This window comes from Equus przewalskii, chromosome 10 (assembly GCF_037783145.1).
Source record: "Equus przewalskii isolate Varuska chromosome 10, EquPr2, whole genome shotgun sequence".
Classification (NCBI taxonomy): Eukaryota; Metazoa; Chordata; class Mammalia; order Perissodactyla; family Equidae; genus Equus; species Equus przewalskii.
In genome coordinates this window covers 2,250,034-2,273,170 of record NC_091840.1, presented here as the reverse complement: position 1 = coordinate 2,273,170, position 23,137 = coordinate 2,250,034, and the positions used below count along the sequence as shown (strand labels likewise).

At 44.8% G+C, this 23,137-nt stretch overlaps 1 protein-coding gene across 23 annotated transcripts in view; it reads left to right on the top strand.

Annotated features, from left to right (window-relative positions):
• Window positions 1-23,137, top strand: part of RPTOR (regulatory associated protein of MTOR complex 1) — a 404,605-nt gene that overhangs the window by 243,723 nt on the left and 137,745 nt on the right. The window lies entirely within an intron of this gene.

Here is a 23,137-nt window from a genome sequence, read left to right as displayed (position 1 = left end):
GGTGTCCTAAGGAAAATATGTGTCTTCAAGTCTCTAATGGATGCCCTCGCTCTGCCGAGATTTGGCGGTGCAGATGATTTTGCAAGCGGCTTTTCTTAATTGAAGGCAGGCTTCAGGTGGTGAGAATTGAAGGTTGTATGAGGCTCAGAAAGGCCTACCAGTCACTCCATTGGCCTTTCTTGTGGCACCGTTGTCTCCTGAGGATTGCCCTTTGCGCTTGGGGATGCTTGTCACAGCAGTCATGTGACTGAGAAGATGAGGCTGTGGGCTTCTTTCACCCTCCCCAGAACCAGTGCCTCATCCCACTTTTGTACATATTGAAGCAGGCAGGCTTTCCCTCCTTTCTCTGTCTGCTCTGAGAGACTGTTGTTCAAGGCCCAGCTCTGTGGCACTGTCCTCTTGCTCGCAGCCCCTGGGACAGGCCCTGTTGCATTCGGCAGAGAGAGAGGAGGACCAGTTGCCTTAAGCAGTCCTCCCTTAGATCTGTCTGTTAATGGAGGGCTTAGAGCTTCACGGTCAGTCATTTTTGCACAGCCAGTACACTTGCGATCCGTGATCCTGACATAGGCGTTGGTATGCCCGGCACTGTGGTAGGCCCTGGGTGTATAATATGTCTTCTGGTCCAAACAACAATCCAGGGAGTGGCTACTGGCATTATCTCCATCTTCCCGGGTCTGGAAACCAAGAGAACAGGAAGTTGAGTGACTTGCTCAGAGTCACTAGTAAATGGCCAAGCCTGCATCAGCCCCAAGCCAGCTGGCCCCTGAGCATGCTCCCGTCTGCTGTGCTGTCTGGCCCCTGAGCACGCTCCTGTCTGCTGTGCTGTCTAGCCCCTGTGCCATGTTGCCTTTCCAGAGAAAGAGCTCACCTACTATCGTTTGAGTATGTCATCTTCTGATCTAGAAGCCAGTAAGTCATATATGAGATGTCAGCTTTGAGAGGTGCATCTGGTGTTCAAAGCTTAAACACACTTAGGAACCATGCGTCTGTTTCCTGGACCTCACATTCATTCATTCAACAAATGTTTGTTAATAGTTGATATGTACCAGGTTCTGCTGTAGGCTCTGGGCAGTAAAAAGACATTCACAGTCCTTACTCTCATTGACCTTACATTCTAATCAGGAGGAAGAAACATGAAAACATAAATAAGAAAATATAAAATTACAGACAGTGCTAGATGGAGCCATAACATAGTGACAGGTGCTTCTTTGATTGAGCAGCCAGGAAGGCCTGTCTGGAGGACGACGCTTGAACTGAGATCCACCTGGCTAGAAGGAGCCAACCAGGCACAGTGGGGAGAACGCTTCCCGTCCGGGAGCCGTGCAGACTATGAGTCCGGCACGTTTGGCTGTACTCCAAGTGCAGTCCAGAAGGAGGGCATCCATAGGGTTAGTATTTAGAACTAACACAGCTACGTTGGGAGCAGTCAGTGGATTCACAGTGACCTCTCGGAGTCTGACTTAGGTCACTGTATCAAACAGGGAAACTGAGGCATTCAGGAGCTTGGTCAGTACATAAATTGGAGATGGAGCCAAATTGTTTCCAGTTTCAATTCGTAGGCTGCTGCCTGGCTGTGAGGTGGCATTTACTCTTCCATGCCGTCCATCAGCAAGTGTTTGAGTGCTGGCTGTGTGTAACGCACCAGGTGCTAGGGGATGATGGTAGGAAAAAGACGGATACTAGAAGTATACGAGATGATATGTCCTCAAGAGCTTAAATTCCACTGGGGGACTCAGTGTAATATCTGTAGAACCGTTAACAAGTAAGGCCTGGGCTTGCTGCAAGTCCTTAGAGCTGAGGGATTGGCCTGGACGCTCGGTGATAAGTTGGCCTCCTCTCCTGCACGGTCAGTGTGCGGTGGTCAGTCAGTCAGTGCCTGTGAGTGGGCAGTAGTCCAGAGAGGGGAGGGCCCTGGGCAAGCTGGAGTTCCAGGGCCAACTCCCTGGAGGAGGAACCTGGAGCTGGGCTTCAAAGCAGAGGCAGTATTTGGATCAGTGGCGAGGAAGACACCCGCTGTTTTGCTGTAAGTTGGAGGTCTTGGTTGTTGACCGCAGCATTCCACCAAAGGGAACAGAGCCTCCTAACACGCTCTGTTTGCACGAGGGAGAGTGGGTACCACTGAGATCCACAGGGAGGGCTGTCACCGTTCTTCCAACCATTTGTTCTGCTAGGAGAGTTTAAGAGATCTTTAAGATTATTTCCATGGATGGTGACCCACACTGATTTGGTGTATTGTGTATTGTGTCTTAGCTATAAAGCGCTTCCTTTTCCTGCTGGGACTGCAGATGGATGCTCCTCCCTCTACCGTGAGGAATAGGAGCCTCTTGGGCATGTGACAACACCCACGGTGTTCCACCGCACGCCCAGCTGTGTGAGCAGTGTAGGACAGGTTGCTGAGACACCAAAGAAAAGACCCGGAGACAGCAAATGAGACATAGGAGTTTATTGGGAGTTACTTACAAGGAAGGTCCAATGGCGGCCGGCTGGACAGCAATGTGCACCCGCTACCGCCCCCTGAGAGAAGCTTGCTTAAGTAGGCAGAGGAACAAAGGCTGCATCCTTGCCCAGGGGGATCATCCCTGTATGACCTGCATTCCAGGTACCAGAGCCCCCCGGAGGGCCTCCGTGTTGCCTCAGACCACGAAGGTCTTGGTGCTAACTCTCCCACCAGAAAGCAGCTGGGTTGGCCAAGCCCAGGACTGTTATCCTCGTGAGTGCTGGTGCACAGCCCAGACAGGAGCCTTGAGGACACATGGTTTTTAAAGGGGCACGCCAGCCAATGCCCCTACACATGGCCCATCTCCCGTCTGCAAGATCTTCATGAGGACGTCATTCTCCTGCTCTAAAGAGGGTTCATTTAATAATGAACCATGGAAAGTAGAGCAAAATGAAGCAAAGAGTTTTCAGAAATTCAGATCAACAATAATGATAATGTTATTTGAAGTATTAAGAGCTAAAGTAAGAATTTGCTCATGTTAAGAAAACTTTGGGGTGGCATCAATACCAGAGTATAAAAAAGTCTGGACAGGCCAAGTAGCTAAATGCAAATGATCAGAATTATGTATGTAGACCTCCCAGTGATCCAAACAAATCGCATGTACAAGTGTGAGATTTGGGATATTCGATACAACGCTCACCCTGTGGAAAAAGCCGGGGCTTTAGTAAACTGAACAATTTGAGTCAACTCTTCGAAGTGACTTCTCCAAAAACAGAGAATTCTAGAGGAGGGCGGTGGTGGCCCCTCTCTCGACTTGATGGGGACGTGGCAGAATGTGGAATGGGCATGTCAGCTGAGAAACACTTAAGAACGTGGCATGTTTAGCCTGGAGGAGAGAAGACTCTGGAATGACACAGTAGCTGTTTTCAGATCATTGAAGATCTGAATTTCAGATCACGAAATTGCAGGTGAATGACGCATACCTCTATGGTACCAAGAAGTGCCAGCGTCAGAGCCGCTGGGCGGGAGCTCCGGGGAGAGCAGTCCCAGTGTAACGAAGAGCCTCCTTGTGGTCAGGACCACCGCGGTGAAGTGGGCCAGGCGGAGCGCACGCCAGGCCAAGCGTGGGTTGTGCGGGCCGAGGCTCTGCACTGGGAGGGTGGTTGGGCTAGGGGCCGTGTTGAAGGCACCTCCGACCCAAGCAGCACAAATTTTTCTGATGCTGGGAGAAGCAAGAAATGTCTGACTTTCTAAGTGGAAAAAACTCATTGGTTTATTAGGGGAAAGAAAGGAAAAACAGAAAGGGAGAGAATTTTACAGCTACTAAAAAGTAGAATTTTAACATGGCAAAATCAAGTAGCACGACAACAAATGATTCTTTCCGCTCCGGCCTCTCTATTGGGTCAATGCAGAAAACATGAAACTTCGAAAGTAAAGTGAAACATATACAGTGGGTTTTTATATTGTCATTTATGTATCCAATAAAGGTATTTTGGGCGTTGTGTTTGCTGTATTTTTTCCAACAACTTTATTGGGGTATCATTTACATAAAAGTTATAAGTGTACAATTCTGTGATTTTTAGTAAATCTACCGACTTGTGTAACTATCACCATAATCCAGTTTTAAAGCATTTCCATCACTAATAAGATCCCTCGTGCCCATTTTTAGTTAATTCCATTCCTACCCTCAGCTCAAGATGACCATCAGTCTATTTTCTTTTCTGTAGATTTGTCTTTTCTGGATGTTTCATATAAATGGAATCATACAATGTGGTGTTTTGTGTCTGGCTTTTTTTTTGCTTAGCATAGTGTTTTCAAGATTCATTCATATTATATCATGTATCAGTGTTTTGTTCCTTTTTATTGTTGCATGGTATTCCATTTTATTTATCTATTCATCCATATCATTTATCATCATTCATTGGCTGTTAGGAATAATGTTGCTATGAAGATTCATGCACAAGCCTTTGCGTGGACATAGATTTTTCATTTCTTTTGGGTACATACCTAGGAGTAGGATTGCTGTGTCATATGGTGAATTTATGTTTAACTTCTAAGAAGCTGTCAAATTGTTTTCCAAAGTGGCTGTACCATTTTGCATTCCGATCAGCAATGCATGAGAGTTCAGTCTCTCCATGTCCTCGCCAGCGTTTGTCATTGGCTGCCTCTTTGATTACAGCCATTCTTGTGGGTGTGAAATGGGTCTCATTGTGGTTTTACATTGCGGCTTGCTAATGGCTAGCTGTGTGGAGCAGGTTTTCTGTGGTGAAGTGGCTGTTGCAGTTTCACCTGCTCACTCTTTACGCCGTCCACTTAGTACTGAGTTGGAAGAGTGTTTTATATATTTTGGATGTAAGTTCTTCTCAGATGTATGATTTGCAAGTATTTTCTCTAAGGCTACTTTTTAAGTTACAAACATAAAAATGAGCTACGGGTAACCTAGATTGCTCATAAACTTACCATGTTTGTTATATTAAACTTCAGTTTATTTGGGCAGTTCCAACATTTCTGATTTAATTTACTCTAGAACTTGTGGGGTTTTTTGTAACAAATAAATGGGAGCGACTGTACTTCCTGAGCCCTTACTATGTCCCAGGTTCTGTGCTAACTTGTTACATATTAACTCATTTTACTTTTCTGTCTTTCTGTGAAGTTGAGTGGTATGGATGAAGTGGCTGAGTCTGGGGGAGGTTAAGTAGCCTGCCCAAAGACACACAGCTGCAGAGCCAGGAGGTTCTGCAGACCCAGGTCTGTCTGATTCCACCCTCTGTTCTCTGCACTGTGTGTACTGTTGAAGGATCTCTTAATGTTCTGCAAGATCACGTGTAGATGTTCAGAAGGAGGAAAGATTAATTTTGGTTGAGGATATATCAGGAATGGTCTTATGAGGGAGATGGCATGAGTTTTATGAGTCTAGATGTCTGGTCTCCAAGGGCAGATTAGATGTGGACAGGATGAATGAGGGGACATCTACAGTGTGGGAGGAGTAACCCATCAGTTTGGCCAGGACACCGGGTACCTAGGAGTGGGAGCAGGAGCTCACGTTTGTTTAATGCACTCCTGCAGGGAAAACCTCAGGGGAAAATTACCCCAGAAGGTCTTGAACAACAAACACAACCTGATTGTATTTCGAAACTGTTGTTTCTGTGGTGTTTTAACAAATTCACAGGAGGAGACAGAATTTACAACAAGGCTACCAGCAGTCTTGCTCAGTACAAGCTGTGGAGTGACCCTGAAGTTTCATTCTCTTCATGGACTAGAAAGATCAGCATCAGCCAAAGAACCATCAGGCGAAGTTGGTAGCAATCTTTACTGATGTGTTACGTCCAAGTTTACTGCCAAGGAGGCCAGCTCAGCCCTTCCAACTGCTCCACACCCTCCCTCCTGACCTCCCACTTTCTTTACACTGGATTTTTACAAAGACACCCCCTGGTGAGGGTGCCTCAGCACATTCCAGAAGAGACATCTGGAGAGACAGAGTCAGAAAGTAGCAGAGTACTCCAAGAGGGAAGTGCTCCATGGGATGCATCTGGATCAAGGGGAAAGTGCTCCATGGGATTCATTTGGATCAAGAGGGAAGTGCTCCATGGGATTCATCTGGATGAAGAGGGAAGTGCTCCCTGGGATTTGTATGGAGCAAGAGGGAAGTGCTCCCTGGGATTTGTCTGGATTCTGTCCCTTCCCCTCATTTTAGAAGCTGCCTCCTTTCCCGAATGTGACAGGCTTTTTAGCAGCTTCTCAGAGAACTCTGCTTGGAGGAGACTTCTCCCGCTGGTTTCTGACTGTAGCTGTCAGGAAAGGGTCTGTCTGAAGATCAGTCTTGACACTAAAAGTCCAAAGAAAATCAGCTTTTTCAGGCAATGCTTCAAAAATAAACTTGGATTTATTTCTTAAGGGTTTGGGAATCTGTACTTATTTAATAAAAAAGAATCTATTTTCATTGTGTCATAAACATGTTGACTAAGCAAGTTGGGAAACTGCTCCTTTCCTCTCTCCGATCCCGGGTCTCCCTTGTTCACGATTCTTGTTTACAGCCTCCGGAGGCCTCATCCCAGCTTTGGTAGCGGCTGGCTCCGGGGAGGGGCAATACTTTATCATTCTGTCATAAATTCAGTAAAAGACGAATTATCTCCAGTATTGGATTAACTCCTGCTCACCACTGAGCCATGGAAGTCGTCACTCCTTTTCCTCCAGAATTTTGGAATACATTTTTCTACGTTTGCTTCACGAGTAAAGAGGAGCAGGTTTCTGTTCTGTGGGAGCTATTAAATGCCACAAGCAAGAGGTCCAAGGGCAGCAGCCCTGCACACGTCCGCTGTTTGATTTAGAGACTCAGCTCAGGTTTTTTAAAATCATTAGAAAACAAACTGCCTGTGTGGGTTTTAAAAAATGATCAGTCAGCTTATTCAGAGGTGGAATTACGTAATTTTCTAGTCTCTAACGTCTCTCAGGTGCCGTGTCCCCCATCAAACCATTTTGATAACCTTGAGCCAATATCCCCCTGGAGAAATTACCAGAGAGCTTCATTTAAATCAGTGTTTCTTAAACTGCAGGTCATGGTTTATTAGTGGCTGTAAAATCAGTTTGGTGGGTCCCACCCTCATTTGAAAAAAAAAAAAGGATAGAAAATATCATCGTTTCCTGGTAATATGAATGTTCTTTTGTTCTACTGTTTGACTGTGTGTATTTACATGTGATTGGATATGTGTATGTATCAGATCACCCTGCAAAATGCATTTCTTACTAGGAGTTGTGATCAAAAAGTGTGAAAGCTTGTTATGTTCAAATGGAGATGTGGACATACCGACTCCGTAATTGTCCATCCTTTAGTTGTCAGTGCCATTAGATATTTTTCTATTTGTACTCCTGAATCCCTGTCCTGCCCTCAACCTAATGCCATGTGATGGTTTCCTATAAGCTGCCCCATTTCTAATTAGAGATGTTGCTGATAAATATATCTTCACTTCCTCCTCTCTTCTTGTTTAAGGAATGATTTTGATGATTTATTACCGTTTCCTCTTTTGACCACACGCTTTGCCCTTCAGAACTGCAGAACGACAGATTAGCCATGACTCATTCTCCCTTCCTGGTGGAAGGAATTGAACCTTTTATCATCAAGAAATGTCGCTCTTCATGTCTGATAATGCGTTTGCCTTAGAGTGCACTCTGGGATAGTAGCGCAGCTCTACAGCTGTCTTTTGGTTAGTGTTTGCAGAGTGTATCTTTTTCATATATATATGAAAGCAGGTAGTGTTATATATATTTCTGCATCTTTATGTATATTTAAGGAGTCTCTCTTTTTAGCAGGATATACTTGGCTTTTGTTTTGTTTTTAAATCTACGCTGAAAATTGTTGACTTTAATTGAAGTATCTGGTCTTTTTATATTTAGTGTAATAATTGATATATTTGGGTTCAAATCTACCATCCTATTTGCTTTCTTGGTTTTTTTCCCCTCATTTCTTTTTTCGTACCTTGCTTTTTCTCCTCCATTGGCATCTTTTGGATTGATTTAGCAATTTTACTGCTCCCTTCTCCCCCTCTATTGGCTTGTTAATCATGTTCTTTCCCTGCACTTGAGTGGCTACTCCAGAGTGGTGGTCTACTTGTGTTTTCTGTTAAGGGCCAGATAGCGCACGCTGTAGTCTTTGTGAGCCACATAGAGTCTCTGTAGGGGATTCTTCTGTATTTTTTTTTTGCAACTCTTTAAAATCCTAGAGACCATTATTAGCTAGTGGGCCATATACAAAACGGGCTGCTGGCCAGATTTGGCCCTCATGCCGTAGTTTTGGCAACCCCTGGTATAGAGACTACAATGTGCATCTCGGACATGAAAGTCTGCTATCAGTCAGTGCTTCTGCCACTTCCAGCCAAAGCGAGGACCTTAGAACACACTGACTCTGTTCACTCCACTCCTGACTATTACATATAGTACATAACTATTGTCCTATATTTTAATTCTTCATATATTATCAGCTATGTAAACGTTGTTAATATTCACTTATGTTTACCCACATATTTACACTTTCTATTGTCCTTAATTCCTTCCTGCATCTTCCATCTGAGATCATTTTTCTTGTCCTGCAGAACTCCCTTTAGTGCAGGTTTGCGGTGGAAAGTTCTGTTTTTATTGTTTGAAAATGCCATAATTTCTCCTGCATTTGTTTTTACATTTTTTAATCAACAGTGTTGAAGTATAGCTTACATTCAATAAAATGAACTCACTTTAAGTTTACAGTTTGATGAGTTTTGACAGATTTGTACACCCATGGAACACCGCCACACTCAGAGTAGATCCCAAAAGTTCCCTTGTACCTCATCCCGGTTAATGGCCTGCCCTAGCCCCCAGGCCCAGGCAACAGCTGATCTGCTTTCTCTCATCATACGTTAGATTTGTCTTTTCTAGAGCCTCATATAAATAGAAAATGATAATGTGTTCCTTTGCATGTGGCTTTTCTGCTCAGTCCGGTGCCCTTGAGGTTTATCCACGTTGGGTGTATCGTAGCTCACTCCTTTGTATTGTAAGTAGTACACCATTGCATATACCACAGTTGTTTTTATCCATTCACCTGTTGATGGACGTTTGGGTTGTTACCATTTATTTTGGCTGTGATGAACAAAGCTGCTACAAATCTTCATGTACAAGTCTTTGTGTGGAAATATGTATCCTTCTCTCCTGGATAAATAGATAAGAGTGGAGTGGCTGGGTTGTGTGGCAGGTGTACATTTAACTTTATCAGAAGCTTCCCAGCTGTCCTCCAAAGTGGTGCACCATTTTGCATCCCCACCAGTGATGAATGAGTGTGCCAGTTGCTCTACATCCATGTCAACACTGGCATTCTGACTCTTTTTAATTTTAGCTATTCTAATGGGTGTGTAGTTTTGTGTCCTTGTGATTTTAATTTGCATTTGCCTAGTGACTAATGATGCTGAGCTAGCTTTTTATGTGCTGTTGGCCATTAATTTATATTCTTTAGTAAAATGTATGTTCATATCTCTTGTCCTTTTTTTTCTTTTTGTGAGGAAGATTGGCCCTGAGCTAACATCTGTTGCCAGTCTTCCTCTTTTTGCTTGAGGAATATTGTCGCTGAGCTAATGTCTGTGCCAATCTTCCTCTATTTCATGTGGGATGCCGCCACAGCATGGCTTGACAAGCGGCACTATGTCTGTGCCTGGGATCCAAACTGGCAAACCCCGGGCTGCAGAAGCAGACTGCACGAGCTTAACCACTACACCACCGGGCTGGCCCCTCTTGCACATTTTTTAATTGTGGTGTTTGTGTTTAAGAGTCCTTTATATATATTTCGGATATAAGTCATTGTCAGAGCTATGTCTTGTAAGTATTTTTGGTCAATCTGGCTTGTGTTTTCATTTTCACAACAATCTTCTAAAGAGCACAAGTTTTTCCTTTTGATAAAGTCTGATTTAAGACTTTTCTTCTTTTATGATTTATGCTTTCTGTGTCCCACCTAAGAAATTTTTGCCTACCCCAGAGTTGTGAAGATTTTCTCCTATTTTTTTTTAAACTTTTTTTGTTTTAACTTCTATGTTCCTGTTCATGATCTGTTTCAAGTTAATTTTTGTATGTGGTGTGCAGTGAGAGTCAGGGGTCATTTTTTTCCATATGGATGTCCAGGTGTTCCAGCACCATTGTGGAAAGACTATCTTTTTCCCATTGAATTACCTTTGACAAAAATCCTTTGACTATAATCGTGTAGCTCTTTTGCTCTGTTGTATTACATTGATCTCTATGTCTGTCCTTATGCCAGTACCACACTGTCTTGATCATTGTAGCTTTATTGTAAATCTGTTCTTTTCAAAAAGGTTTTGGCTTTTCTAGCTCCTTGCAAATTTTAGAATCAGCTCATCAGTTTCTAACAAGCCTGCTGGGATTTTCACAGTGATTGCATTGAATGCGTAGATCAATTTGAGAATTATTATCATCTTAACAATATTATGTCTTCTGATCCATGAGCATAGTATATCTCCCTATTTATTGAAGTCTTTTAAAGTTTACCTCACCAATGCTTTGTGGTTTGTTATTGTTGTTACTTATTTCTTTTTTATTTTCATCCCATGAGTTCAGCAAATAGCATCAAGTGTCTCTGGCTGTGAAAAATGCAGTAGAAAATGAAGTACTCTTCTGAGTAGAGAGGTTGAAGGTGTTCATGGGGGTCCCATGGGGATACATTTTTCAAGTAGATGTAAGACTTCTTACAACGAGGAAGTCAGAGACAGATGCTTGGAGGTCACTGTGTGAGGGTGGGGGGATCCTCAGGCTTATTTGCCTAGTTCTGATCAGAAGTCTGGTCAATAAATTGGGATTGGTATCCAGAAGAGAAGTTTACGGTCAACAGTGTACGTCTGCATGGCCCAGGATGTTGACTCATGTTCTGTGGTAATGCTGGACCAGATCTTCCTCTTTCATTGCTGACTGTTGTGTTTAGTTTCTGGAATTTTAAGTGCTGCTGGGAAGTGACTAAGGCGGCAGGCATCCACTGGACATTGAGGCATTTGGCCTGTACACTCCTTCTTTATTGAATACCCTTGTTGTAGTTCGCTGGGTACCCTCTCAACAGTTCGTTCTTGAGAGTCTATTTATTATTACAGTTGTATGTACATCTACTTGAGTACCTATTATGTATCAGCCATTGTGCTTTACATACCTCATCTCATTTAATTTACCCCAGTAAAGTGAGTCCTTATTGACATTTTACAGATGAAGGAACTGAGCACAAAAGAGGTTGAGTCATACAATGGAAAGTAAAAGTCTCAGAGCCAAACCCAGGTCTCTATGACTCCAACACTTGTATTTTTAACTATGGTATGTTCTATCCTTTTTTCTTGCTGGCAAGTTGGCTCTGACTCCTGGTGACCCTGTGAATGAGTGATGTCCACAATGTCCTGTCCTCAGCAGCCAGACTCAGCTCCTGCAGACTCATGCATATGGCTTCCTCTGTGGAGTCAGTCCTCATGTTTGGTCTCTTTTCCTGCTGCATTCTACTTTTCCCAGCATTGTTGTCTTTTCCAAAGAATCCTGCCTTCTTATGATGTGCCCAAAGTAGGACAGCCTCAATTTAATCATTTTTGCCTCCGGCTTTAGTTCAGGCTTAATTTGCTCTAGGACTCACTTGTCTGTCCATCTGGCAGTCCAGGACATCCATAGAGCTCTCCTCCAACAGCATATTTCAAATGAATCCATTTTTTCCTGTCAGCCTTCTTCCTACTCTTCTTCTATCCTACCTTTCTGTAATTCTTGGAGTCCCCAGTCTAACTTACATATTTATTCATAGTGTTTCCATAGCACTAAGTGGGTTCATCTACCATAATTGTCATCATATACTGATTTAGTTCTCTTGATGCTTAGTAGTTTTAACTGTACATATCTTGAAAATATTTTAAGTTAATTTCAGTTTTTAAATTGTTTAATTCTAGAATATAGAAATACAATTGATTTTTCTGTAAGAACGTCACTTCCTCTAACCTTGCTAAACTTGCTAGTTCTGATAGCTGTTTTATAGATTCCCTAAGATCCTCTATGTACATAATTATGTCATCTGCAAATAAATACAGTTGTACTTGTTCCTTTCCAATTTAATTTCTTTTTCTTGCTTTATTGCACTGGCTAATGCCTCCAATACAATGTCAAATAGAAGTGATAAAACTAGGGATCCAAGCCCGATCTCAATTAAGGATCAATTAATGGGGAAACATTTTATCTTATATCATTAAGTATATTCTGTGAACTGTGAATTTTTCATAGATAGCCTTTATCAGGTTGAAAAAGTTCCCTTCCACACCTACTTTTCTGAGAGTTTTTAACATGAATGAATGTTGAAACTTAAATGCTTTCTACCCGTCTATTGAGAAGATTGTTTGATTATTCTCCTTTATTCTGTTAATATAGTGTATTACATTATTGATGTTCAAATGTTAGTTTAAACAAAGCTTGCATGCCTGTGATAAACCTCATTTGGTTATGGCATATTGCCCTTTGATATTTTACTGGATTCAACTTAACTAATATTTTGTTAAAGGTTTATGCACCTGTATTCTGAGCAATAATGATCTTCTCCACCATTCAATGGGATGCAGTCTCGCCCTCTCCAACAAGGTCTAAATCTCAGCCTTAGGTGGAGCCTCTTCCAGATTTACTTCTTTGGGTATACTCCTTGAGCCCAAGAGATAGTAGCTGCTCCCCACAGCTATCATTCCTGCCTTTTTTAGATTTTTCTTTATCCCTCTTAGTAGTTAAACTCCAATTTTTAGTTCTCTCCTTTTGGGTCCCAATATGTGTATTTTAGATGTTTTCACAATATCCACTCTATTTCTTGTGTACTTTTTCTTATGTCCTACCCTTTCATCCCTTTATGCTTAATTCTGAGTATTTTTTTCAACCCATCTTCCATTTCTCTCTTCAGCATTGTCTGATCTGCTATTCAACCAATCTATCGAGTTCTTAATTTAGTATGTTGTATTTTTAAGTTCTTGAAATTCTAGAATCTCCAGAGTTTATAGTTTCCATTTCTCTGCCAAAGTTCTCCACCCTGTCCTTTAGTTCTCTGAACATATTAAGTAAATTTATTATGAATTCTGTGTCTGATATCACCATTGTCTGAATCCTCTGTCCATCTCTTTCTCATGTTAGTAGTTTTTGTTGGTTTCAAACATATATTTAATTTCCCAGTAAATGCCTGATTGTTTTCGATTGAATGCTGAAAATTGAAAATGAAAATGGTACAGAGATTTGGGATGATTTGAGACTGTGAAGTCTTGAGTTATTTCTGGCTCATCCTTCGAGTCCCGCTTCAGGAATTTTACCAGAGCTCCATCTCTTTGGCAGACCCTCAACTCCAGTTTTTGTTCTCCAGCCTCATGAGTTTGCCATGCTCAGCTCAGTTCCTGTGCCTCTCAGTCTTGCCTTTGGAATCACCAGATGCACCTGAGAGAAAGGTAGCCCCAGAGGCTTGGGCTTCCCTCTCTCAGGTCTTGGCCCCATCATTCCTCTTGGCCCTGTCAGCCTTCCATTGCCTTCAAAAAGATTTCCCCAACATGCACACACACCCCTTCTAGATGTTCTCAGTGGGAGAATGGCCTGAGTCACCTCATCTGACACTGCCAGGAAGGGAACCCATGGCATCATCTGAACCCTAAGAGACTAATTGAACCACATGCCCAGAGGTTTGCAGGTGTTCGTTAGGGCCTGGCTGCCTCAGCTCTTTCGGTAGCATCACAGCAGTTGAGCATCTCGGCGTCCACAGGCTTTCTGTGTTCAAACAGGTGTGATTTGATTTCCAGCCAGGCTGTCTTACTGTGTTCTTTCGCACTTCTTTCCTTCTGACCACTCAAATGTAGTGCTACAGTCCAGGTGAAAGACTTCTCTGGCTAGAAAAGTGCAAACCATTCAGACTGGTATCATATAGCCGCTTTATAAGCTGCAGATTTCCTGCATGCTAAAATGGACTTGGATTATCATTGCTTTAAATCCATGAATGGCTAGAATAAAAAGCACTGTATAATAGGAAATTGAGATAATATTATAGAGTGTTGAATTGTACACAATTTTAAGTAAAGAGAGATTCGAAAAGAATAGTGTAGATATGTGGCTTGATTTGGTTCAGGAGACTGTCAGTGTATGAAAAAATATTTTCACAAATTGTGCTGTCTAGTGCAGTAGTTCCCAACCTTCATTTCAAGTCATTTTATTTCTCCGCTGAGTCGCATTTTTTAATGGTTGAGATTGTAGGTATGTGTATTTTGTGTATTTCTGGTTTCAATATAGCATTCATTGATGGAGAAAATATATGTACAGATGACATTCATATACTCATGTTCAAGGACTCCTCTCAGTGACTTTGTGGGCGCTCCTCCCTCACCCAGCCCCCACAGGTGGAGAACCACTGGTCTCATGTATATGGCTTTTGTCTTATCAAATGTCTAACCATTATGTACTCACCTGGATATTCAAAAGAACTGTTTAAAAAGAATTTGCTAGGTTCACCTCCCCATGTTCTTTGTCATGGAACATTTCTAAGTAATGAATTATTCGCATTAGATAAATGAACTAGCCCAAGGTTCTCTACACTATTGTTCGTAAAGTCATTTAAGTAGAGAAAGTAGAGGTATATTCTGCTTTATTTGAATTGAATGTGAGATGATATAAATTTGTAAAATAACACAGTTTTAAAATATCTCCCTTTTCAGGGAAACTTGCTGTGGCCCTCTCTTATTAAAAAAAAGGTTTTGTTTTGTATTATCATGCAAGTAGTATGTTTTCAGCATAGACATATCATTAAATACAGATAAACAAAAGGAATTAAAATCATCCATAGTCTCCCCCGTGCCAGGATAATCATTGTTAATACTTTGGTGCATACCCTTCCAGACTTTCCTAAGTGTGATTGTGGGTATTTTTAACAAAAATGTAGCCTCATTTTACATCGTGTTATTTCAGTGCATTTTAAATGATTCAACTTTCTGCATGAAGAGCTATCTGGAGGAACGGTCACCAAAATGTTTCTAGTGGTTCTTAGATGATGGAATTTGTGATGATTTGTCTTATCTTCTTATCACTTAAGTATTTTTAGTGAGTTTGTATCATTTTCTTGGAAACCATAGTTTTTCTGTTACCATTTTATTTACCCAGAGCTTATGATCATTTGTTAGAGATTCGTTCATTCGCTCATCAAATATGTGTGGAGCACCTGTTATGCATCAGACGTTTTGTGCTGAGCATTGGTTAACATGATGAAGAACATAGTCCTCACTTTCAAAGAACTTCAAGCTTAGTTGAAGACAGCCTGGGCAACAACGTCCTTTATGGCAAAGATTCTACAGAATTCTGTGGGAACCTCAAAGCAGTGACCTAGGAGCCTGGTGGGACCCCTGGGCAGGGATGGGAGGAACTCCCTGGGACTGTCCTCCGAGAGGAAGCAAAACTTGAGCTGCATGCTGAAGGATTGCTCTGTGCTCCCAAAGCCAGGAACACAGGAAGGTGGTCTGCACAGGCCTGAGGCACACGGGCTATTTGAGCATGACGGGTTTGAAGGAGCTGGAAAGAGGCGTATTTGGTGACAGAAATAGAAACTAACACAGGGAAGGTAAATATGTGCAGGTTACAAATCTGTATGCCAGTTGTGCCAGTTGGTTGTTTGGGGTGCACACACCAAGACAAGGGAACACGGGTTTCTTGGGGAGTAACACCCAGGAAAGGCAAGGAAGGAAGCCGGCCATGATGCAGACCTGATGAGGTCTCTGCCAGGTTGGCGCTGAGCTGCAGAGCACAGGTTGCCTGTAGAGGGGCCTGTGCTGGAAAGGGCCAGGCCCCACTCCTCAGCCTCGCTCACTCGTCATTGGCTGGGAGATCGCAGCCTAAAAGCTGAGATGGGCCCTGAGGCTCCCAACTGGAGGGAATCGCCTAACCACACTCCTTCTGGCTGAGCAGCCGTCCTTTTGGAGGAGGTCTGGGCAGTGCATCTCCAGGCCATCCACACCACCATGAGGAGTTCAGAGAGCTGTTGGCATGAGTGGAAGCCGTTGTTTTTTAAATAGGGAAGTAACATGAGTCAGCTTTGTAGGCTGTTGAGATCATGCAGTGTGCTTTAGCACTCTGCCAGAAACTCTAAGGAGATTGATTTATATCGAGGAAAGTCAGTCAGTGCCCATAAGGAATTTATCATCTAGTTCCACAGATAATTAACATGCGTGGAGCAATGGTGAATAAATACAAAGAAGAAGAAAAGTAATTAGTGGAGTGCCAAAGAAGTTCAAAGGAAGACCCAGGTTATTGTTCCGTTCCAATTAAAAAGGAGCTCAACCAAGGCTGTCTTGGTCAAGAGTGTCTTCATGGACAGTGGGGTTAGAGCTTTGCTTGTGAAGAATGAGCCAGAATTGGCCCAAGGGGGCAGGGAGGCTATTCCAGTGGGGACATGGAGCAACATGAGCAAATGAAAGGAAACAGAGTTTGATGTTTTTGTCAAACTGCGAGGTGATGGACCTGACTAGAGGGAGGGGGGGAGAAGAGATTGGAAACTAGTTCAAAGTTTAATGTGTCAAGTTGGGCAATTATTGATGGTTTTGAAGCCAAGTGGGAACTTCCTACTTAACTCCATTGGCAGTGGTTTGCCCTTGCTCAGCAGAGGCCTCCCCGTGGCCCTTCTGGGGAGGCATGGGCAGCCAGAAAGCCCGTGAGCTCCAGCCCTCACCCCTCCAGCCAGAGGAACTCTGCTTTCCTTTGTTCTCAGTGAGATTTTGTTGAAGTAGAGCTAGCTAAAAAGTCTTTGAAAACACTACAATAGTAAGCAGAGAACTGTGTCAAGTTTTGAACAAAGACATGTTTGAGGACATCACCCGGCACAGTATGACCTGGAGCAGGAGAGTGTGGATCAAGAAAGCCATTTCGGGTACCTTTGCGGGCCTGGCCCAGCAGGAGCAGTGAACACAAGGCAGATGGGAGAGGTGCCTTCAAGAAGCAAGAAATGTGAGCTACACATGGTTGAGGCTTGGAGAACAGATAAGTGAGCCATGTCTCTGAGGTCTTGAGCTTTGATGAAAGAGAATCCACAGGAACTCTTGGAGCAGGAATACATGATACAGGGGAGAAGAAGATGATGGTAATAATGATGAGCTTGGTGTTAGACTTACTAAATTTGAGCCATGAAGACAGGTAAGCACAGAGCGAAGGAAGGCCTGTCTTTGCACTTCCACATCCAGCCTTGCAGCCATTGTCAGTCTCTTAGTTCTCAAAGTCACCACCCCTGGGGAGTCATAATTAAAGAAAGCAGTTGTACTTGGAACAAAGAGAAAGGATGTCTGAAAACAGCAAAAGAGGAATCAAAATAATAAAGAAGGAAAGATGTTAAGGGAAAATGTCTAGAACCAGGAGAAGCAGTCTAAAGTCAGAGCACAGGGGGGCTGGCCCGGTGGCCGAGTGGTTAAGTTCGCGTGCTCTGCTGCACGCGCGGCCCAGTGTTTCGTTGGTTTGAATCCTGGGTGCGGACATGGCACTGCTCATCAAACCACGCTGAGGCAGCGTCCCACATGCCACAACTGGAAGGACCGACAACGAAGAACATACAACTATGTACCAGGGGGCTTTGGGGAGAAAAGGGAAAAAATAAAATCTTTTAAAGTCAGAGCACAGGGAAACACAGGCCTGGGGGCCTGGCAAAGAGACAGTTGCAGGGTCCTGGGGAGAGGTGGAGCGGCACCAAGCAGGAGTGTAGCCAGGTGGGCTTGGTGCCAAGAGACTAACTCAGTGACTGATTGTTCCTGGGTACAGGAAGGAGACGTACAGACAGACGCCCAGACTTGAGTGGGCTGCCCAAATGGATTTGGTGGTTTTCATGGGGTGTGGTTTTTTATGTTATTTTGTTTTTCTCTGGAAAAGAGAAGGAACCTGCAGGCATTTGGCAGAAAATAAAAGGGGGGTGAAGATGGAAGATACTGGAAAGGACGAGAAGGGAGGGGTGGGCGAGAAGACATGAGGCATCGCAGGCCGTGTGCTCGCCCTCTCAGCAGGACAGCACGGTTTTGTGCATTTTCCTAGTTATCGGGGGCTCTCAGGGCAGCGTTAAATACAGCCTGTGCCATCTCTACCAGGTAAAGGGTCTGGGTTGGCCAGAAGATGACAGCTAGGCTGGGGCCATATAAGTTCCTAGGGTAGGGACCATGATACTGATTACAAAGTGGGCAGGATGGAAAGAGAGGCGTTGGGGAAAGAGCATATGGTCCAAGAGGAGAGGCAGCAGTCTGGCATTTCAGCCCTGGCCCTGCACTTCCAGGCCCTTAGAAGAAGGGGGTGTGGGTGCTGAAGTTCAGTAACTGTATACTGGGGCTGGTGGCTTGGGGGTCACCAGTGATAACCTGTTTGTTGAAGTCAAGGAAGATAATTCCTGGCAAGAATCTGAAAGCTGTAGGTGAGCCCAGATGTTAGGGGAAGTAAATCTGGCCAGTGACAGCAACGATGAAGGGTTGGAGGAGGTGGCATGCATTTTTGAAGGGATGTGTGCTGGTTGGCTGCAGTAGCTCCTTTTGGGGTGCTATCCATTTTATTTTAGTCCCCATTTTGCATATAAGGTTAGCCTCAGTGACTCAGAGCAGAGAAACAAGATGCCAGAAGTTACCCAGACACAGCACAGCTGGGACCAGATTTGGGTTTTCTCATCTCCCAATTCAACGATCTGTTCCTAAACGACAGCTTTTTATGCTTTTCACGTAGAAGTTAGTCCTTGATTAACACTGGATTTAAATTTTGAAAGAACCATCTTGATTATTAATGAAATTCTCTGGGGTTTGAAGGAACTTTTATGATGAAATGGTCTTGTTTGACATTCCGTGCTATTCCATTCCTTCTCTGGTCCTCGATCAGCCACTGGTGATTCAGATGGCTCCAGAGTGGGTTGGGTTCTGACATTCCTTAGGATCCAGTACAGGAGGGAGAGAGAAACAAGTAATTTCTGAAGCGATTTAATTCTGCATGACAGGAAGAGTGAGGGAAGTTGGACTCAATTCCGCCTTTGTTGTCGCAAGTATGGCATCCCAGCCCGCCAGACAGAGGAGGCTATGCGGACTGATTGGTCATTTGATCGAAGTGAATGATTCCCAGGTCTGTCTGAAGTCAGTCAAGCAGATGGCTGTGTCTGTGGTTTCACGATGAGCTTGGTGAAAGAGATCAATGAAATTTTCAGGAGATTGTAAAGGGAGTCTAGTTTTGCATTTATCTGCTGGTGATTGTCACAAGATACGAATTGTTAAAACATCCCTAAATGCACATGGACACTAACCTGTCGAGTGTTGGCCTCTGTCCATCCCATCAGCTTGGCCCCCTGAGCGGTGACAGGGCAGAGAGTCCAGCAGCAGCTGCGCACTGCTTGGAATGCAGTGTCCCTTCACCCGGGGGTCAGATCCTGAGGATCCCGCCTGGGCTCTGTCGCCGACACTTGATTCAAGATGAACTGACTCACGTCAGTGACACGCTTAGTCCAGGTTTGGAAACAGACCTTGGTCAGACGTCTGTCTTCAATTCTGCTTGCACTGCCCCCCAACTGCCCCCAGGGCTGAGGACGAGGAGCGAGGGAGTAGGGGTTTGGTTTACTCCCTGTTGTTCAAGTGGGGTACACGCATCAGTGCAAGTGTCAACTATGTACAAATACAGACAAGAAGAGCATTGTGGTACCACTGTCGCATCTTGAGGTTTTTCCTTCTGATCGTCTCCCCTTGCACTTGCTTTGTGTAATTGTGACCATACAGTCTTGCTTCTTAATCTCATAAAGCAAGCATTTTCCCGTGTTACTAACGTATTCATAAACAACAGTTTAGTAGCTTGTAGTTATTCGTTGTGGTTGTTCCACAATTACCTAATCATTTCTCTCTCGGTCACCTATGTACTTTCTGACTTGTCACCGTTGTAAATAAAACACTGCGTATCTTGTTTCCCCGTTCTTTGTTTCCAGTTTAGAATTGATTCCTGGAAGTAGACTTGCTGAGGAAAGGATACAGATGTTTTCTGACCTTCATAAAACTGTCCTTTCCAGAAGGCTTGTGCCAGCTCACACTCCCAACGTGTCATCTGTGAGGGCCACAGATATACTCTAAAGCAACCTTCTGTTCACCGGGAGCTGACCTGGAGCGTCACTGAATAGTGTGGCCCGGCAGTCTATTTGGGTTTTCTCTTCGTGTGTGCGAACTCGTCATTCGCAGCAGGGAGACAAGCACAGCTCCAGTTTACACCCCTCCCTGGAAGGCGTGTGCGTGCTACACGGCCTGGCCCTCTGCTCTCCTCGCCTCTGCTATTTTTAGTGTAGCAAAGGCGCTCCCTGGCCCTGCCAGAACTGCACCTAGGACTATGTGTGAATTTAAAAGCTGAAATCTAGGCCTGAACAGGTTTGTTTTTGATGTTGAACAGATTGATGTTTGTGTAGTGAAGAACTTGGCTTTGTCCAAAGAGAAGGTCTGGCCCTTGCCCTCAGCTTCTGGGAGGTAACTATGTCGTACCTGGTAGGAGTGTCTCTGTTTAGGGCGAGTACCAGCCACCCCTGATGGTCTTAGGATGTGGGTTCGTGCCACTAGAAAGAACAACCACGTGATTTAGGGTAGGGGCTTTGAGCGTGGGATCAGTCCACACGAGGCTGAGATCAAGCAGCCAGTCAGCCAGCCCAGCCTCCATGGTGGACACCAAGGCCCCAGGGGCTCCCTGGTTGGCAGAGCTCCGTGCATGTTGTCACACATGATGCCCAGAGGGGACTGCATCCTGACTCCATGAGGAGAGGACATGGAAGTCCCACATTTGGTACTTTTCCTGGACTCTGCCCCCTGAGTCCCTCTCTAGACTAGTTTGAACCTCTGTTTCTCTGTAATAAACCGTGACTGTGAATCTAACAGCTTTCACTGTGTTCTGCGAGTCCGTCTAGTGAATTATCAAAACTGAGAGTGGTTTGGGGAGCCCCAAACTTGCAGTTGGTGTCAGAGGTGAGGGCATTCTCGGGGACTATACCCTCTAACCTTGCAGTTTGGCTAACTCCAAGTATATTTTAAAAAGAGAGCTTGTGACAGATATTGAAGATAAGCATTTTCTCTAGTCCTCATTCTTCCCACACTTTAGCCATTGGTGTGTGTGCTGATCCTAGAGAACACGGGTCTTCAGATGTGCTGTGTTCTCCATCCAGACTGCTTTGATGGGAGGGCAGGCAGCACTTAGAAGGTGCAGTGTTTTTGCTGAATGTTGTTGTTGACGAGCTTGTAACTCATTTGTTAAAGAAGGTTTCAGTGCATGCATTGCTCATCTCCAGTAGGTCCTGAGACACAAGCTATTGTCCACCCTCGGGCCCTGTCGATGCTCCCCCACCCCGTTGTTTCCCAGTGATGTTTTCCTTTCGGGCCAGCAGGCACTAGAGGGCCGAGAATGAGAACTCTGGTCAAATGCCTTCCCAGGCTGTTTGTTTGCATTTTGTAAAGAAATGTGTTCTCCTGGGAGGGATACCCACCCTCAGCTAGCCAGCGCAGGGCAAAGCTCTGATGCAGATTGTTAGCAAGCAGGGTCTTTGTGCTGTTCAGGGGTCCATGTTCTCCTGTTAGCGAGCAGGAGTCTTTGCTCTGCTGTGCTGTTCAGGGGTCCGTGCTCTCCTGTTAGCGAGCAGGGGTCTTTGCTCTGCTGTGCTGCTCAGAGGTCCGTGCTCTCCTGTTAGCGAGCGGGGGTCTTTGCTCTGCTGTGCTGCTCAGGGGTCCGTGCTCTCCTGTTAGCGAGCGGGGGTCTTTGCTCTGCTGTGCTGTTCGTGGGTCCGTGCTCTCCTGTTAGCGAGTGGGGGTCTTTGCTCTGCTGTGCTGCTCAGGGGTCCGTGCTCTCCTGTTAGCGAGCGGGGGTCTTTGCTCTGCTGTGCTGTTCATGGGTCCGTGCTCTCCTGTTAGCGAGTGGGGGTCTTTGCTCTGCTGTGCTGCTCAGGGGTCCGTGCTCTCCTGTTAGCGAGCGGGGGCCTTTGCTCTGCTGTGCTGCTCAGGGGTCCGTGCTCTCCTGTTAGCGAGCGGGGGTCTTTGCTCTGCTGTGCTGTTCATGGGTCCGTGCTCTCCTGTTAGCGAGTGGGGGTCTTTGCTCTGCTGTGCTGCTCAGGGGTCCGTGCTCTCCTGTTAGCGAGCGGGGGTCTTTGCTCTGCTGTGCTGCTCAGGGGTCCGTGCTCTCCTGTTAGCAAGCGGGGATCTTTGCTCTGTGCTGCTCAGGGGCCCGTGCTCTCCTTTCTGGAGAGTGTCAGGTGCAGAAGGGAGCAGTCCTACAGGTGAGGAAGACAGTTCTGCTGTCCTTGTGCTGAGTGTTCACCTGAGGCCTCAACTGCTTTTACGTGGTGGGAATCCTTAAAGAGCCCAACACACAGAGCCAATTAAAATTGCGTTTTAAATCAGCCATGCCATGGTCAATAACTTGACCGTGTTTGTAAACCTTTCAGTTCGGATAGACTAGTCTCCCCTGTAGAGGTGAAATTTTTTTCTTATTTCAGAAATTTTTTTTTTGAGACTTCTGACATTTGTTGATCAACAGTGCTATTTTCAAGTACTTAACTAATTCTTTGTCTCCTATTTTTCTGGTCCTGTCACTAAGCCTACTTGAGGAGATAAGGAGAGTTTTTTATTCCTGAAGGAGAAGGCGTCAGGGGCAGGAAGGAGCTTGTGTGTTGCAGAGTCGTCCTAGGCAGTGAGCTCGGTTCCCCGTGCCTGCCTGAGGCCCGGTCTCTCTGAATATTAGTCATGCGAAGACAGTGCCATCAAATGGATTACTATAATGGGAGTTATTAATCTGTTAAATCTTATAAATAGCAGGAATCACACTCTAGTCTCTGAACCAAATTACTGTGAACATTTTCCTGTGGGGAGAAAAAAAGAGTTTTCTGTCAGATATAATTAAACTTGGTACATGGCGGGGACAGTGCAGCTTGTACAGCGACAGAGACGAGCCCACAGCTCAGGGCTCTGCACCTGCTGCCCCTCCGCCGGCTTTCTGCCTGCACTCTCCACACGCCTGCTCCCTAGCTCCTCAAATGCTGGCCTCTGCTGCACCCTTATCTTCTCAGACAGGCTTTTCTCAGCTGCCCTCATAATACACCATCCTCAACCTGCCCCACCCCGTTCTCTGCATCATTGGCCACCACGTCACCTGTTACGTAGGTGTTTGTCCTTCCCTCCAGACCGTCAGCTCCATGAGAGCAGGGCCTTCACA